The following is a 17336-nucleotide window of genomic DNA, read 5'->3' on the forward strand; positions in this document are numbered from 1 at the left end:
ATGGAATGGAATGGAATGGAATGGAATGGAATGGAATGGAATGGACACCAGTAGAATGGAATGGAATGGAATGGAATGGAATGGAATGGAATGGAATGGAATGGAATGGAATGGAATGGAATCTACCCGAGTAGAACGGAATGGAACGGAATGGAATGGAATGGAATGGACAGGAGCAGAACAGAATGGAATGCAAAGGAATGGAATGGAATGTACCCGAGCAGAACGGAATGGAATGAAATGGAAATGGAAAGGGAATGGAAATGGAACGGGAATGGAAACGGAACGGGAACGGAAATGGAACGGGAATGGAAATGGAACGGGAACGGAAACGGAACGAGAACGGAAATGGAACGGGAACGGAAACGGAACGGGAACGGAAATGGAACGGGAATGGTAACGGAACGGGAATGGAAATGGAACGGGAATGGAAAAGGAACGGGAATGGAAATGGATGGGGAATGGAAATGGAACGGGAATGGTAATGGAACTGGAATGGAAATGGAACGGGAATGGAAAAGAAACGGGAATGGAAATGGAACGGGAATGGAAATGGAATGGGAATGGAAATGGAATGGAATGGAATGGAATGGAATGGAATGGAATGTACCGGAGTGGAGTGGAGTGGAGTGGAGTGGAGAAGAGTGCACTGGAAGGGAATGGAATGGAATGGAATGGAATGGAACGGAACGGAATGTACCCGAGAAGCACGGAATGGAATGGAATGGAATGGAATGGAATGGAATGGAATGTACCGGAGTGGAGTGGAGTGGAATGGAGTGGAGTGGAGTGGAGTGGAGTGGAATGGAATGGAATGGAATGGAATGGAATGGAATGGAATGGAATGCAATGGAATGCAATGGAATGGAAAGGAATGGAATGGAATGGAATGGAATGGAATGGAATGGAATGGACAACAGTAGAATGGAATGGAATGGAATGGAATGGAATGGAATTCAATGGAATGGAATGGAATGGAATGGAATTCAATGGAATGGAATGGAATTCAATGGAATGGAATGGAATGGAATGGAATTCTATGGAATGGAATGGAGTGGAATGGAATGGAATGGAATTCAATGGAATGGAATGGAATGGAATGGAATGGAATGGAATGGAATGGAATGGAATTCAATGGAATGGAATGGAATGGAATGGAATGGAATGGAATGGAATGGAATGGAATGGAATGGAATGGAATGGAATTCAATGGAATGGAACGGAATGGATTGGAATGGAATGGAATAGAATGGAATCAACCCGAGTAGAACGGAACGGAACACAACGGAACGGAACGGAACGCAACGGAACGGAACGGAACGGAACGGAACGGAATGGAATGGAATGGAACGGAATTCAGTGGAATGGAATGGAATGGAATGGAATTCTATTGAATGGAATGGAATGGAATGGAATGGAATGGAATGGAATGGAATTCCATGGAATGGAATGGAATGGAATGGAATTCCATGGAATGGAATGGAATGGAATGGAATGGAATGGAATGGAATGGAATTCAATGGAATGGAATGGAGTGGAATGGAATGGAATCGAATGGAATTGAATGGAATCGAATGGAATCAAATGGGATCGAATGGAATGGAATGGAATAGAATGGAATCAACCCGAGTAGAACGGAATGGAATGGAATGGAATGGAATGGGATGGAATGGAATGGAATGGAATGGAATGGAATGGAATTCAATGGAATGGAATGGAATGGAATGGAATGGAATGGAATGGAATGGAATTCAATGGAATGGAATGGAACGGAATGGAATGGAATGGAATGGAATGGAATGGAATGGAATGGAACGGAATTCAATGGAATGGAATGGAATGGAATGGAATGGAATGGAATGGAATGGAATGGAATGGAATGGAATTCCATGGAATGGAATGGAATGGAATGGAATTCAATGGAATGGAATGGAATGGAATCGAATGGAATGGAATGGAATGGAATGGAATGGAATGGAATGGAATGGAATGGAATAGAATGGAATCAACCTGAGTAGAACGGAATGGAATGGAATGGAATGTAATGGAATGGAATGGAATGGAATGGAATGGAATGGAATGGAATGTACCAAAGTAGAACGGAAAGGAATGGAATGGAATGGAATGGAATGGAATGGAACGGAATGTACCCGAGTAGAACGGAATGGAATGGAATGGAATGGATTGGAATGGAATGGAATGGAATGGAATGGAATGTAACCGAGTAGAACGGAATGGAATGTAATTGAATGGAATGTAACTGAGTTGAACGGAACGGAATGGAATGGAATGGAATGGAATGGAATGGAATGGAATGGAATTGAGTGCAATGCAATGCAATGGAATGCAATGGAATGGAAAGGAATGGAATGGAATGGAATGGAATCTACCCGAGTAGAACGGAATGGAATGGAATTGAATGGAATGTAACCGAGTAGAACGGAACGGAATGGAATGGAATGGAATGGAATGCAATGGAATGGAATGGAATGGAATGGAATGGAATGGAATGGAATGGAATGGAATGGAATGGACACCAGTAGAATGGAATGGAATGGAATGGAATGGAATGGAATGGAATGGAATGGAATCTACCCGAGTAGAACGGAATGGAACGGATTGGAATGGAATGGAATGGACAGGAGCAGAACGGAATGGAATGCAATGGAATGGAATGGAATGTACCCGAGCAGAACGGAATGGAATGAAATGGAAATGGAAAGGGAATGGAAATGGAACGGGAATGGAAATGGAACGGGAACGGAAATGGAACGGGAATGGAAATGGAACGGGAACGGAAACGGAACGAGAACGGAAATGGAACGGGAACGGAAACGGAACGGGAACGGAAATGGAACGGGAATGGTAATGGAACGGGAATGTAAATGGAACGGGAATGGAAATGGAACGGGAACGGAAATGGATCGGGAATGGAAATGGAACGGGAATGGTAATGGAACTGGAATGGAAATGGAACGGGAATGGAAAAGAAACGGGAATGGAAATGGAACGGGAATGGAAATGGAATGGGAATGGAAATGGAATGGAATGGAATGGAATGGAATGGAATGGAATGGAATGGAATGTACCGGAGTGGAGTGGAGTGGAGTGGAGTGGAGTAGAGTGCACTGGAACGGAATGGAATGGAATGGAATGGAATGGAACGGAACGGAATGTACCCGAGAAGCACGGAATGGAATGGAATGGAATGGAATGGAATGGAATGGAATGGAATGGAATGGAATGGAATGTACCGGAGTGGAGTGGAGTGGAATGGAGTGGAGTGGAGTGGAGTGGAGTGGAATGGAATGGAATGGAATGGAATGGAATGGAATGGAATGCAATGGAATGCAATGGAATGGAAAGGAATGGAATGGAATGGAATGGAATGGAATGGAATGGAATGGACACCAGTAGAATGGAATGGAATGGAATGGAATGGAATGGAATGGAATGGAATGGAATTCAATGGAATGGAATGGATTGGAATGGAATGGAATGGAATGGAATGGAATGTAACCGAGTAGAACGGAATGGAATGTAATTGAATGGAATGTAACCGAGTTGAACGGAACGGAATGGAATGGAATGGAATGGAATGGAATGGAATGGAATGGAATGGACACCAGTAGAATGGAAGGGAATGGAATGGAATGGAATGGAATGGAATGGAATGGAATGGAATGGAATCTACCCGAGTAGAACGGAATGGAACGGATTGGAATGGAATGGAATGGACAGGAGCAGAACGGAATGGAATGCAATGGAATGGAAAGGAATGTACCCGAGCAGAACGGAATGGAATGAAATGGAAATGGAAAGGGAATGGAAATGGAACGGGAATGGAAATGGAACGGGAACGGAAATGGAACGGGAATGGAAATGGAACGGGAACGGAAACGGAACGAGAACGGAAATGGAACGGGAACGGAAACGGAACGGGAACGGAAATGGAACGGGAATGGTAATGGAACGGGAAAGGAAATGGAACGGGAATGGAAATGGAACGGGAATGGAAATGGATCGGGAATGGAAATGGAACGGGAATGGTAATGGAACTGGAATGGAAATGGAACGGGAATGGAAATAGATCGGGAATGGAAATGGAACGGGAATGGAAATGGAATGGGAATGGAAATGGAATGGAATGGAATGGAATGGAATGGAATGGAATGGAATGTACCGGAGTGGAGTGGAGTGGAATGGAGTGGAGGGGAGTGGAGTGGAGTGGAATGGAATGGAATGGAATGGAATGGAATGGAATGGAATGGAATGCAATGGAATGCAATGGAATGGAAAGGAATGGAATGGAATGGAATGGAATGGAATGGAATGGAATGGAATTCCATGGAATGGAATGGAATGGAATGGAATTCAATGGAATGGAATGGAATGGAATCGAATGGAATGGAATGGAATGGAATGGAATGGAATGGAATGGAATGGAATGGAATAGAATGGAATCAACCAGAGTAGAACGGAATGGAATGGAATGGAATGGAATGGAATGGAATGGAATGGAATGGATTGGAATGGAATGTACCAAAGTAGAACGGAATGGAATGGAATGGAATGGAATGGAATGGAATGGAATGGAATGGAATGTACCCGAGTAGAACGGAATGGAATGGAATGGAATGGATTGGAATGGAATGGAATGGAATGGAATGGAATGTAACCGAGTAGAACGGAATGGAATGTAATTGAATGGAATGTAACCGAGTTGAACGGAACGGAATGGAATGGAATGGAATGGAATGGAATGGAATGGAATGGAATGGAATGGAATTGAGTGCAATGCAATGCAATGGAATGCAATGGAATGGAATGGAATGGAATGGAATGGAATGGAATCTACCCGAGTAGAACGGAATGGAATGGAATTGAATGGAATGTAAACGAGTAGAACGGAACGGAATGGAATGGAATGGAATGGAATGGAATGCAATGGAATGGAATGGAATGGAATGGAATGGAATGGAATGGAATGGACACCAGTAGAATGGAATGGAATGGAATGGAATGGAATGGAATGGAATGGAATGGAATCTACCCGAGTAGAACGGAATGGAAAGAATGGAATGGAATGGAATGGACAGGAGCAGAACAGAATGGAATGCAATTGAATGGAATGGAATGTACCCGAGCAGAACGGAATGGAATGAAATGGAAATGGAAAGGGAATGGAAATGGAACGGGAATGGAAATGGAACGGGAACGGAAATGGAACGGGAATGGAAATGGAACGGGAACGGAAACGGAACGAGAACGGAAATGGAACGGGAACGGAAACGGAACGGGAACGGAAATGGAACGGGAATGGTAACGGAACGGGAATGGAAATGGAACGGGAATGGAAAAGGAACGGGAATGGAAATGGATGGGGAATGGAAATGGAACGGGAATGGTAATGGAACTGGAATGGAAATGGAACGGGAATGGAAAAGAAACGGGAATGGAAATGGAACGGGAATGGAAATGGAATGGGAATGGAAATGGAATGGAATGGAATGGAATGGAATGGAATGGAATGTACCGGAGTGGAGTGGAGTGGAGTGGAGTGGAGTAGAGTGCACTGGAACGGAATGGAATGGAATGGAATGGAATGGAACGGAACGGAATGTACCCGAGAAGCACGGAATGGAATGGAATGGAACGGAATGGAATGGAATGGAATGTACCGGAGTGGAGTGGAGTGGAATGGAGTGGAGTGGAGTGGAGTGGAGTGGAATGGAATGGAATGGAATGGAATGGAATGGAATGGAATAGAATGCAATGGAATGCAATGGAATGGAAAGGAATGGAATGGAATGGAATGGAATGGAATGGAATGGACAACAGTAGAATGGAATGGAATGGAATGGAATGGAATGGAATGGAATGGAATTCAATGGAATGGAATGGAATGGAATGGAATTCAATGGAATGGAATGGAATGGAATGGAATTCAATGGAATGGAATGGAATGGAATGGAATTCTATGGAATGGAATGGAGTGGAATGGAATGGAATGGAATTCAATGGAATGGAATGGAATGGAATGGAATGGAATGGAATGGAATGGAATGGAATTCAATGGAATGGAATGGAATGGAATGGAATGGAATGGAATGGAATGGAATGGAATGGAATTCAATGGAATGGAACGGAATGGATTGGAATGGAATGGAATAGAATGGAATCAACCCGAGTAGAACGGAACGGAACACAACGGAACGGAACGGAACGCAACGGAACGGAACGGAACGGAACGGAACGGAATGGAATGGAATGGAACGGAATTCAGTGGAATGGAATGGAATGGAATGGAATTCTATGGAATGGAATGGAATGGAATGGAATGGAATGGAATGGAATTCCATGGAATGGAATGGAATGGAATGGAATTCCATGGAATGGAATGGAATGGAATGGAATGGAATGGAATGGAATGGAATGGAATTCAATGGAATGGAATGGAGTGGAATGGAATGGAATCGAATGGAATTGAATGGAATCGAATGGAATCAAATGGGATCGAATGGAATGGAATGGAATAGAATGGAATCAACCCGAGTAGAACGGAATGGAATGGAATGGAATGGAATGGGATGGAATGGAATGGAATGGAATGGAATGGAATGGAATGGAATTCAATGGAATGGAATGGAATGGAATGGAATGGAATGGAATGGAATTCAATGGAATGGAATGGAACGGAATGGAATGGAATGGAATGGAATGGAATGGAATGGAACGGAATTCAATGGAATGGAATGGAATGGAATGGAATGGAATGGAATGGAATGGAATTCCATGGAATGGAATGGAATGGAATGGAATTCAATGGAATGGAATGGAATGGAATCGAATGGAATGGAATGGAATGGAATGGAATGGAATGGAATGGAATAGAATGGAATCAACCTGAGTAGAACGGAATGGAATGGAATGGAATGGAATGGAATGGAATGGAATGGAATGGAATGGAATGGAATGGAATGGAATGTACCAAAGTAGAACGGAAAGGATTGGAATGGAATGGAATGGAATGGAATGGAATGGAACGGAATGTACCCGAGTAGAACGGAATGGAATGGAATGGAATGGATTGGAATGGAATGGAATGGAATGGAATGGAATGTAACCGAGTAGAACGGAATGGAATGTAATTGAATGGAATGTAACTGAGTTGAACGGAACGGAATGGAATGGAATGGAATGGAATGGAATGGAATGGAATGGAATGGAATTGAGTGCAATGCAATGCAATGGAATGCAATGGAATGGAAAGGAATGGAATGGAATGGAATGGAATGTACCCGAGTAGAACGGAATGGAATGGAATTGAATGGAATGTAACCGAGTAGAACGGAACGGAATGGAATGGAATGGAATGGAATGCAATGGAATGGAATGGAATGGAATGGAATGGAATGGAATGGAATGGAATGGAATGGAATGGAATGGAATGGACACCAGTAGAATGGAATGGAATGGAATGGAATGGAATGGAATGGAATGGAATGGAATGGAATCTACCCGAGTAGAACGGAATGGAACGGATTGGAATGGAATGGAATGGACAGGAGCAGAACGGAATGGAATGCAATGGAATGGAATGGAATGTACCCGAGCAGAACGGAATGGAATGAAATGGAAATGGAAAGGGAATGGAAATGGAACGGGAATGGAAATGGAACGGGAACGGAAATGGAACGGGAATGGAAATGGAACGGGAACGGAAACGGAACGAGAACGGAAATGGAACGGGAACGGAAACGGAACGGGAACGGAAATGGAACGGGAATGGTAATGGAACGGGAATGTAAATGGAACGGGAATGGAAATGGAACGGGAATGGAAATGGATCGGGAATGGAAATGGAACGGGAATGGTAATGGAACTGGAATGGAAATGGAACGGGAATGGAAAAGAAACGGGAATGGAAATGGAACGGGAATGGAAATGGAATGGGAATGGAAATGGAATGGAATGGAATGGAATGGAATGGAATGGAATGGAATGTACCGGAGTGGAGTGGAGTGGAGTGGAGTGGAGTAGAGTGCACTGGAACGGAATGGAATGGAATGGAATGGAATGGAACGGAACGGAATGTACCCTAGAAGCACGGAATGGAATGGAATGGAATGGAATGGAATGGAATGGAATGGAATGGAATGGAATGTACCGGAGTGGAGTGGAGTGGAATGGAGTGGAGTGGAGTGGAGTGGAGTGGAATGGAATGGAATGGAAAGGAATGGAATGGAATGGAATGCAATGGAATGCAATGGAATGGAAAGGAATGGAATGGAATGGAATGGAATGGAATGGAATGGAATGGAATGGACACCAGTAGAATGGAATGGAATGGAATGGAATGGAATGGAATGGAATGGAATGGAATGGAATGGAATTCAATGGAATGGAATGGATTGGAATGGAATGGAAAGGAATGGAATGGAATGTAACCGAGTAGAACGGAATGGAATGTAATTGAATGGAATGTAACCGAGTTGAACGGAACGGAATGGAATGGAATGGAATGGAATGGAATGGAATGGAATGGAATGGAATTGAGTGCAATGCAATGCAATGGAATGCAATGGAATGGAAAGGAATGGAATGGAATGGAATGAAATCTACCCGAGTAGAACGGAATGGAATGGAATTGAATGGAATGTAACCGAGTAGAACGGAACGGAATGGAATGGAATGGAATGGAATGCAATGGAATGGAATGGAATGGAATGGAATGGAATGGAATGGAATGGAATGGACACCAGTAGAATGGAATGGAATGGAATGGAATGGAATGGAATGGAATGGAATGGAATGGAATGGAATCTACCCGAGTAGAACGGAATGGAACGGATTGGAATGGAATGGAATGGACAGGAGCAGAACGGAATGGAATGCAATGGAATGGAAAGGAATGTACCCGAGCAGAACGGAATGGAATGAAATGGAAATGGAAAGGGAATGGAAATGGAACGGGAATGGAAATGGAACGGGAACGGAAATGGAACGGGAATGGAAATGGAACGGGAACGGAAACGGAACGAGAACGGAAATGGAACGGGAACGGAAACGGAACGGGAACGGAAATGGAACGGGAATGGTAATGGAACGGGAAAGGAAATGGAACGGGAATGGAAATGGAACGGGAATGGAAATGGATCGGGAATGGAAATGGAACGGGAATGGTAATGGAACTGGAATGGAAATGGAACGGGAATGGAAATGGATCGGGAATGGAAATGGAACGGGAATGGTAATGGAACTGGAATGGAAATGGAACGGGAATGGAAAAGAAACGGGAATGGAAATGGAACGGGAATGGAAATGGAATGGGAATGGAAATGGAATGGAATGGAATGGAATGGAATGGAATGGAATGTACCGGAGTGGAGTGGAGTGGAATGGAGTGGAGTGGAGTGGAGTGGAGTGGAATGGAATGGAATGGAATGGAATGGAATGGAATGGAATGCAATGGAATGCAATGGAATGGAAAGGAATGGAATGGAATGGAATGGAATGGAATGGAATGGAATGGAATGGAATTCCATGGAATGGAATGGAATGGAATGGAATTCAATGGAATGGAATGGAATGGAATCGAATGGAATGGAATGGAATGGAATCGAATGGAATGGAATGGAATGGAATGGAATGGAATGGAATGGAATAGAATGGAATCAACCCGAGTAGAACGGAATGGAATGGAATGGAATGGAATGGAATGGAATGGAATGGAATGGAATGGATTGGAATGGAATGTACCAAAGTAGAACGGAATGGAATGGAATGGAATGGAATGGAATGGAATGGAATGGAATGGAATGGAATGTACCCGAGTAGAACGGAATGGAATGGAATGGAATGGATTGGAATGGAATGGAATGGAATGGAATGGAATGTAACCGAGTAGAACGGAATGGAATGTAATTGAATGGAATGTAACCGAGTTGAACGGAACGGAATGGAATGGAATGGAATGGAATGGAATGGAATGGAATGGAATTGAGTGCAATGCAATGCAATGGAATGCAATGGAATGGAATGGAATGGAATGGAATGGAATGGAATCTACCCGAGTAGAACGGAATGGAATGGAATTGAATGGAATGTAACCGAGTAGAACGGAACGGAATGGAATGGAATGGAATGGAATGGAATGCAATGGAATGGAATGGAATGGAATGGAATGGAATGGAATGGAATGGACACCAGTAGAATGGAATGGAATGGAATGGAATGGAATGGAATGGAATGGAATGGAATGGAATGGAATGGAATGGAATGGAATCTACCCGAGTAGAACGGAATGGAAAGAATGGAATGGAATGGAATGGACAGGAGCAGAACAGAATGGAATGCAATTGAATGGAATGGAATGTACCCGAGCAGAACGGAATGGAATGAAATGGAAATGGAAAGGGAATGGAAATGGAACGGGAATGGAAATGGAATGGGAACGGAAATGGAACGGGAATGGAAATGGAACGGGAACGGAAACGGAACGAGAACGGAAATGGAACGGGAACGGAAACGGAACGGGAACGGAAATGGAACGGGAATGGTAACGGAACGGGAATGGAAATGGAACGGGAATGGAAAAGGAACGGGAATGGAAATGGATGGGGAATGGAAATGGAACGGGAATGGTAATGGAACTGGAATGGAAATGGAACGGGAATGGAAAAGAAACGGGAATGGAAATGGAACGGGAATGGAAATGGAATGGGAATGGAAATGGAATGGAATGGAATGGAATGGAATGGAATGGAATGTACCGGAGTGGAGTGGAGTGGAGTGGAGTGGAGTAGAGTGCACTGGAACGGAATGGAATGGAATGGAATGGAATGGAACGGAACGGAATGTACCCGAGAAGCACGGAATGGAATGGAATGGAATGGAATGGAATGGAATGGAATGTACCGGAGTGGAGTGGAGTGGAGTGGAATGGAGTGGAGTGGAGTGGTGTGGAGTGGAATGGAATGGAATGGAATGGAATGGAAGGGAATGGAATGGAATGCAATGGAATGCAATGGAATGGAAAGGAATGGAATGGAATGGAATGGAATGGAAAGGAATGGAATGGAATGGACAACAGTAGAATGGAATGGAATGGAATGGAATGGAATGGAATGGAATGGAATGGAATTCAATGGAATGGAATGGAATGGAATGGAATTCAATGGAATGGAATGGAATGGAATGGAATTCAATGGAATGGAATGGAATTCTATGGAATGGAATGGAGTGGAATGGAATGGAATGGAATTCAATGGAATGGAATGGAATGGAATGGAATGGAATGGAATGGAATGGAATTCAATGGAATGGAATGGAATGGAATGGAATGGAATGGAATGGAATTGAATGGAATGGAATGGAATGGAATTCAATGGAATGGAACGGAATGGATTGGAATGGAATGGAATAGAATGGAATCAACCCGAGTAGAACGGAGCGGAACACAACGGAACGGAACGGACCGCAACGGAACGGAACGGAACGGAACGGAACGGAATGGAATGGAATGGAACGGAATTCAGTGGAATGGAATGGAATGGAATGGAATTCTATGGAATGGAATGGAATGGAATGGAATGGAATGGAATGGAATGGAAGTCCATGGAATGGAATGGAATGGAATGGAATTCCATGGAATGGAATGGAATGGAATGGAATGGAATGGAATTCCATGGAATGGAATGGAATGGAATGGAATGGAATGGAATGGAATGGAATGGAATTCAATGGAATGGAATGGAATGGAATGGAATTCAATGGAATGGAATGGAATGGAATCGAATGGAATGGAATGGAATGGAATGGAATGGAATGGAATAGAATGGAATCAACCTGAGTAGAACGGAATGGAATGGAATGGAATGGAATGGAATGGAATGGAATGGAATGGAATGGAATGGAATGGAATGGAATGTACCAAAGTAGAACGGAAAGGATTGGAATGGAATGGAATGGAATGGAATGGAATGGAACGGAATGTACCCGAGTAGAACGGAATGGAATGGAATGGATTGGAATGGAATGGAATGGAATGGAATGGAATGGAATGTAACCGAGTAGAACGGAATGGAATGTAATTGAATGGAATGTAACTGAGTTGAACGGAACGGAATGGAATGGAATGGAATGGAATGGAATGGAATGGAATGGAATTGAGTGCAATGCAATTCAATGGAATGCAATGGAATGGAAAGGAATGGAATGGAATGGAATGGAATCTACCCGAGTAGAACGGAATGGAATGGAATTGAATGGAATGCAACCGAGTAGAACGGAACGGAATGGAATGGAATGGAATGGAATGCAATGGAATGGAATGGAATGGAATGGAATGGAATGGAATGGAATGGAATGGAATGGACACCAGTAGAATGGAATGGAATGGAATGGAATGGAATGGAATGGAATGGAATGGAATGGAATGGAATCTACCCGAGTAGAACGGAATGGAACGGATTGGAATGGAATGGAATGGACAGGAGCAGAACGGAATGGAATGCAATGGAATGGAATGGAATGTACCCGAGCAGAACGGAATGGAATGAAATGGAAATGGAAAGGGAATGGAAATGGAACGGGAATGGAAATGGAACGGGAACGGAAATGGAACGGGAATGGAAATGGAACGGGAACGGAAACGGAACGAGAACGGAAATGGAACGGGAACGGAAACGGAACGGGAACGGAAATGGAACGGGAATGGTAATGGAACGGGAATGGAAATGGAACGGGAATGGAAATGGAACGGGAATGGAAATGGATCGGGAATGGAAATGGAACGGGAATGGTAATGGAACTGGAATGGAAATGGAACGGGAATGGAAAAGAAACGGGAATGGAAATGGAACGGGAATGGAAATGGAATGGGAATGGAAATGGAATGGAATGGAATGGAATGGAATGGAATGGAATGTACCGGAGTGGAGTGGAGTGGAGTGGAGTGGAGTAGAGTGCACTGGAACGGAATGGAATGGAATGGAATGGAATGGAACGGAACGGAATGTACCCGAGAAGCACGGAATGGAATGGAATGGAATGGAATGGAATGGAATGGAATGGAATGGAATGGAATGTACCGGAGTGGAGTGGAGTGGAATGGAGTGGAGTGGAGTGGAGTGGAGTGGAATGGAATGGAATGGAATGGAATGGAATGGAATGGAATGCAGTGGAATGCAATGGAATGGAAAGGAATGGAATGGAATGGAATGGAATGGAATGGACACCAGTAGAATGGAATGGAATGGAATGGAATGGAATGGAATGGAATGGAATGGAATGGAATTCAATGGAATGGAATGGAGTGGAATGGAATGGAATTCAATGGAATGGAATGGAGTGGAATGGAATGGAATCGAATGGAATTGAATGGAATCGAATGGAATCAAATGGGATCGAATGGAATGGAATGGAATAGAATGGAATCAACCCGAGTAGAACGGAATGGAATGGAATGGAATGGAATGGAATGGAATGGAATGGAATGGAATGGAATGGAATGGAATGGAATGGAATTCAATGGAATGGAATGGAATGGAATGGAATGGAATGGAATGGAATGGAATGGAATGGAATGGAATTCAATGGAATGGAATGGAACGGAATGGAATTCAATGGAATGGAATGGAATGGAATGGAATGGAATTCAATGGAATGGAATGGAATGGAATGGATTGGAATGGAATGGAATTCCATGGAATGGAATGGAATGGAATGGAATTCAATGGAATGGAATGGAATGGAATGGAATGGAATGGAATGGAATGGAATGGAATGGAATAGAATGGAATCAACCCGAGTAGAACGGAATGGAATGGAATGGAATGGAATGGAATGGAATGGAATGGAATGGAATGGAATGGAATGTACCAAAGTAGAACGGAATGGAATGGAATGGAATGGAATGGAATGGAATGGAATGGAATGGAATGTACCCGAGTAGAACGGAATGGAATGGAATGGAATGGATTGGAATGGAATGGAATGGAATGGAATGGAATGTAACCGAGTAGAACGGAATGGAATGTAATTGAATGGAATGTAACCGAGTTGAACGGAACGGAATGGAATGGAATGGAATGGAATGGAATGGAATGGAATGGAATTGAGTGCAATGCAATGCAATGGAATGCAATGGAATGGAAAGGAATGGAATGGAATGGAATGGAATCTACCCGAGTAGAACGGAATGGAATGGAATTGAATGGAATGTAACCGAGTAGAACGGAACGGAATGGAATGGAATGGAATGGAATGGAATGCAATGGAATGGAATGGAATGGAATGGAATGGAATGGAATGGAATGCAATGGAATGGAATGGAATGGAATGGAATGGAATGGAATGGAATGGAATGGACACCAGTAGAATGGAATGGAATGGAATGGAATGGAATGGAATGGAATGGAATGGAATGGAATCTACCCGAGTAGAACGGAATGGAACGGAATGGAATGGAATGGAATGGACAGGAGCAGAACGGAATGGAATGCAATGGAATGGAATGGAATGTACCCGAGCAGAACGGAATGGAATGAAATGGAAATGGAAAGGGAATGGAAATGGAACGGGAATGGAAATGGAACGGGAACGGAAATGGAACGGGAATGGAAATGGAACGGGAACGGAAACGGAACGAGAACGGAAATGGAACGGGAACGGAAACGGAACGGGAACGGAAATGGAACGGGAATGGTAACGGAACGGGAATGGAAATGGAACGGGAATGGAAAAGGAACGGGAATGGAAATGGATCGGGAATGGAAATGGAACGGGAATGGTAATGGAACTGGAATGGAAATGGAACGGGAATGGAAAAGAAACGGGAATGGAAATGGAACGGGAATGGAAATGGAATGGGAATGGAAATGGAATGGAATGGAATGGAATGGAATGGAATGGAATGTACCGGAGTGGAGTGGAGTGGAATGGAGTGGAGTGGAGTGGAGTGGAGTGGAATGGAATGGAATGGAATGGAATGGAATGGAATGGAATGCAGTGGAATGCAATGGAATGGAAAGGAATGGAATGGAATGGAATGGAATGGAATGGAATGGAATGGAATGGACACCAGTAGAATGGAATGGAATGGAATGGAATGGAATGGAATGGAATGGAATGGAATGGAATGGAATTCAATGGAATGGAATGGAATGGAATGGAATGGAATTCAATGGAATGGAATGGAGTGGAATGGAATGGAATCGAATGGAATTGAATGGAATCGAATGGAATCAAATGGGATCGAATGGAATGGAATGGAATAGAATGGAATCAACCCGAGTAGAACGGAATGGAATAGAATGGAATGGAATGGAATGGAATGGAATGGAATTCAATGGAATGGAATGGAATGGAATGGAATGGAATGGAATGGAATGGAATGGAATGGAATGGAATGGAATGGAATTCAATGGAATGGAATGGAACGGAATGGAATTAAATGGAATGGAATGGAATTGAATGGAATGGAATTCAATGGAATGGAATGGAATGGAATGGATTGGAATGGAATGGAATTCCATGGAATTGAATGGAATGGAATGGAATAGAATGGAATCAACCCGAGTAGAACGGAATGGAATGGAATGGAATGGAATGGAATGGAATGGAATGGAATGGAATGTACCAAAGTAGAACGGAATGGAATGGAATGCAATGGAATGGAATGGAATGGAATGGAATGGAATGTACCCGAGTAGAACGGAATGGAATGGAATGGAATGGATTGGAATGGAATGGAATGGAATGGAATGGAATGTAACCGAGTAGAACGGAATGGAATGTAATTGAATGGAATGTAACCGAGTTGAACGGAACGGAATGGAATGGAATGGAATGGAATGGAATGGAATGGAATGGAATGGAATTGAGTGCAATGCAATGCAATGGAATGCAATGGAATGGAAAGGAATGGAATGGAATGGAATGGAATCTACCCGAGTAGAACGGAATGGAATGGAATTGAATGGAATGTAACCGAGTAGAACGGAACGGAATGGAATGGAATGGAATGGAATGGAATGCAATGGAATGGAATGGAATGGAATGGAATGGAATGGAATGGAATGGAATGGAATGGAATGGAATGGAATGGAATGGAATGGACTCCAGTAGAATGGAATGGAATGGAATGGAATGGAATGGAATGGAATGGAATGGAATGGAATGGAATCTACCCGAGTAGAACGGAATGGAACGGAATGGAATGGAATGGAATGGACAGGAGCAGAACGGAATGGAATGCAATGGAATGGAATGGAATGTACCCGAGCAGAACGGAATGGAATGAACTGGAAATGGAAAGGGAATGGAAATGGAACGGGAATGGAAATGGAACGGGAACGGAAATGGAACGGGAATGGAAATGGAACGGGAACGGAAACGGAACGAGAACGGAAATGGAACGGGAACGGAAACGGAACGGGAACGGAAATGGAACGGGAATGGTAATGGAACGGGAATGGAAATGGAACGGGAATGGAAATGGAACGGGAATGGAAATGGATCGGGAATGGAAATGGAACGGGAATGGTAATGGAACTGGAATGGAAATGGAACGGGAATGGAAAAGAAACGGGAATGGAAATGGAACGGGAATGGAAATGGAATGGGAATGGAAATGGAATGGAATGGAATGGAATGGAATGGAATGGAATGTACCGGAGTGGAGTGGAGTGGAGTGGAGTGGAGTAGAGTGCACTGGAACGGAATGGAATGGAATGGAATGGAATGGAACGGAACGGAATGTACCCGAGAAGCACGGAATGGAATGGAATGGAATGGAATGGAATGGAATGGAATGGAATGGAATGGAATGTACCGGAGTGGAGTGGAGTGGAATGGAGTGGAGTGGAGTGGAGTGGAGTGGAATGGAATGGAATGGAATGGAATGGAATGGAATGGAATGCAGTGGAATGCAATGGAATGGAAAGGAATGGAATGGAATGGAATGGAATGGAATGGACACCAGTAGAATGGAATGGAATGGAATGGAATGGAATGGAATGGAATGGAATGGAATGGAATTCAATGGAATGGAATGGAGTGGAATGGAATGGAATTCAATGGAATGGAATGGAGTGGAATGGAATGGAATCGAATGGAATTGAATGGAATCGAATGGAATCAAATGGGATCGAATGGAATGGAATGGAATAGAATGGAATCAACCCGAGTAGAACGGAATGGAATGGAATGGAATGGAATGGAATGGAATGGAATGGAATGGAATGGAATGGAATGGAATGGAATTCAATGGAATGGAATGGAATGGAATGGAATGGAATGGAATGGAATGGAATGGAATGGAATGGAATTCA

Source organism: Gorilla gorilla, chromosome 14 (assembly GCF_029281585.2).
Source record: "Gorilla gorilla gorilla isolate KB3781 chromosome 14, NHGRI_mGorGor1-v2.1_pri, whole genome shotgun sequence".
NCBI classification, from domain to species: Eukaryota; Metazoa; Chordata; class Mammalia; order Primates; family Hominidae; genus Gorilla; species Gorilla gorilla.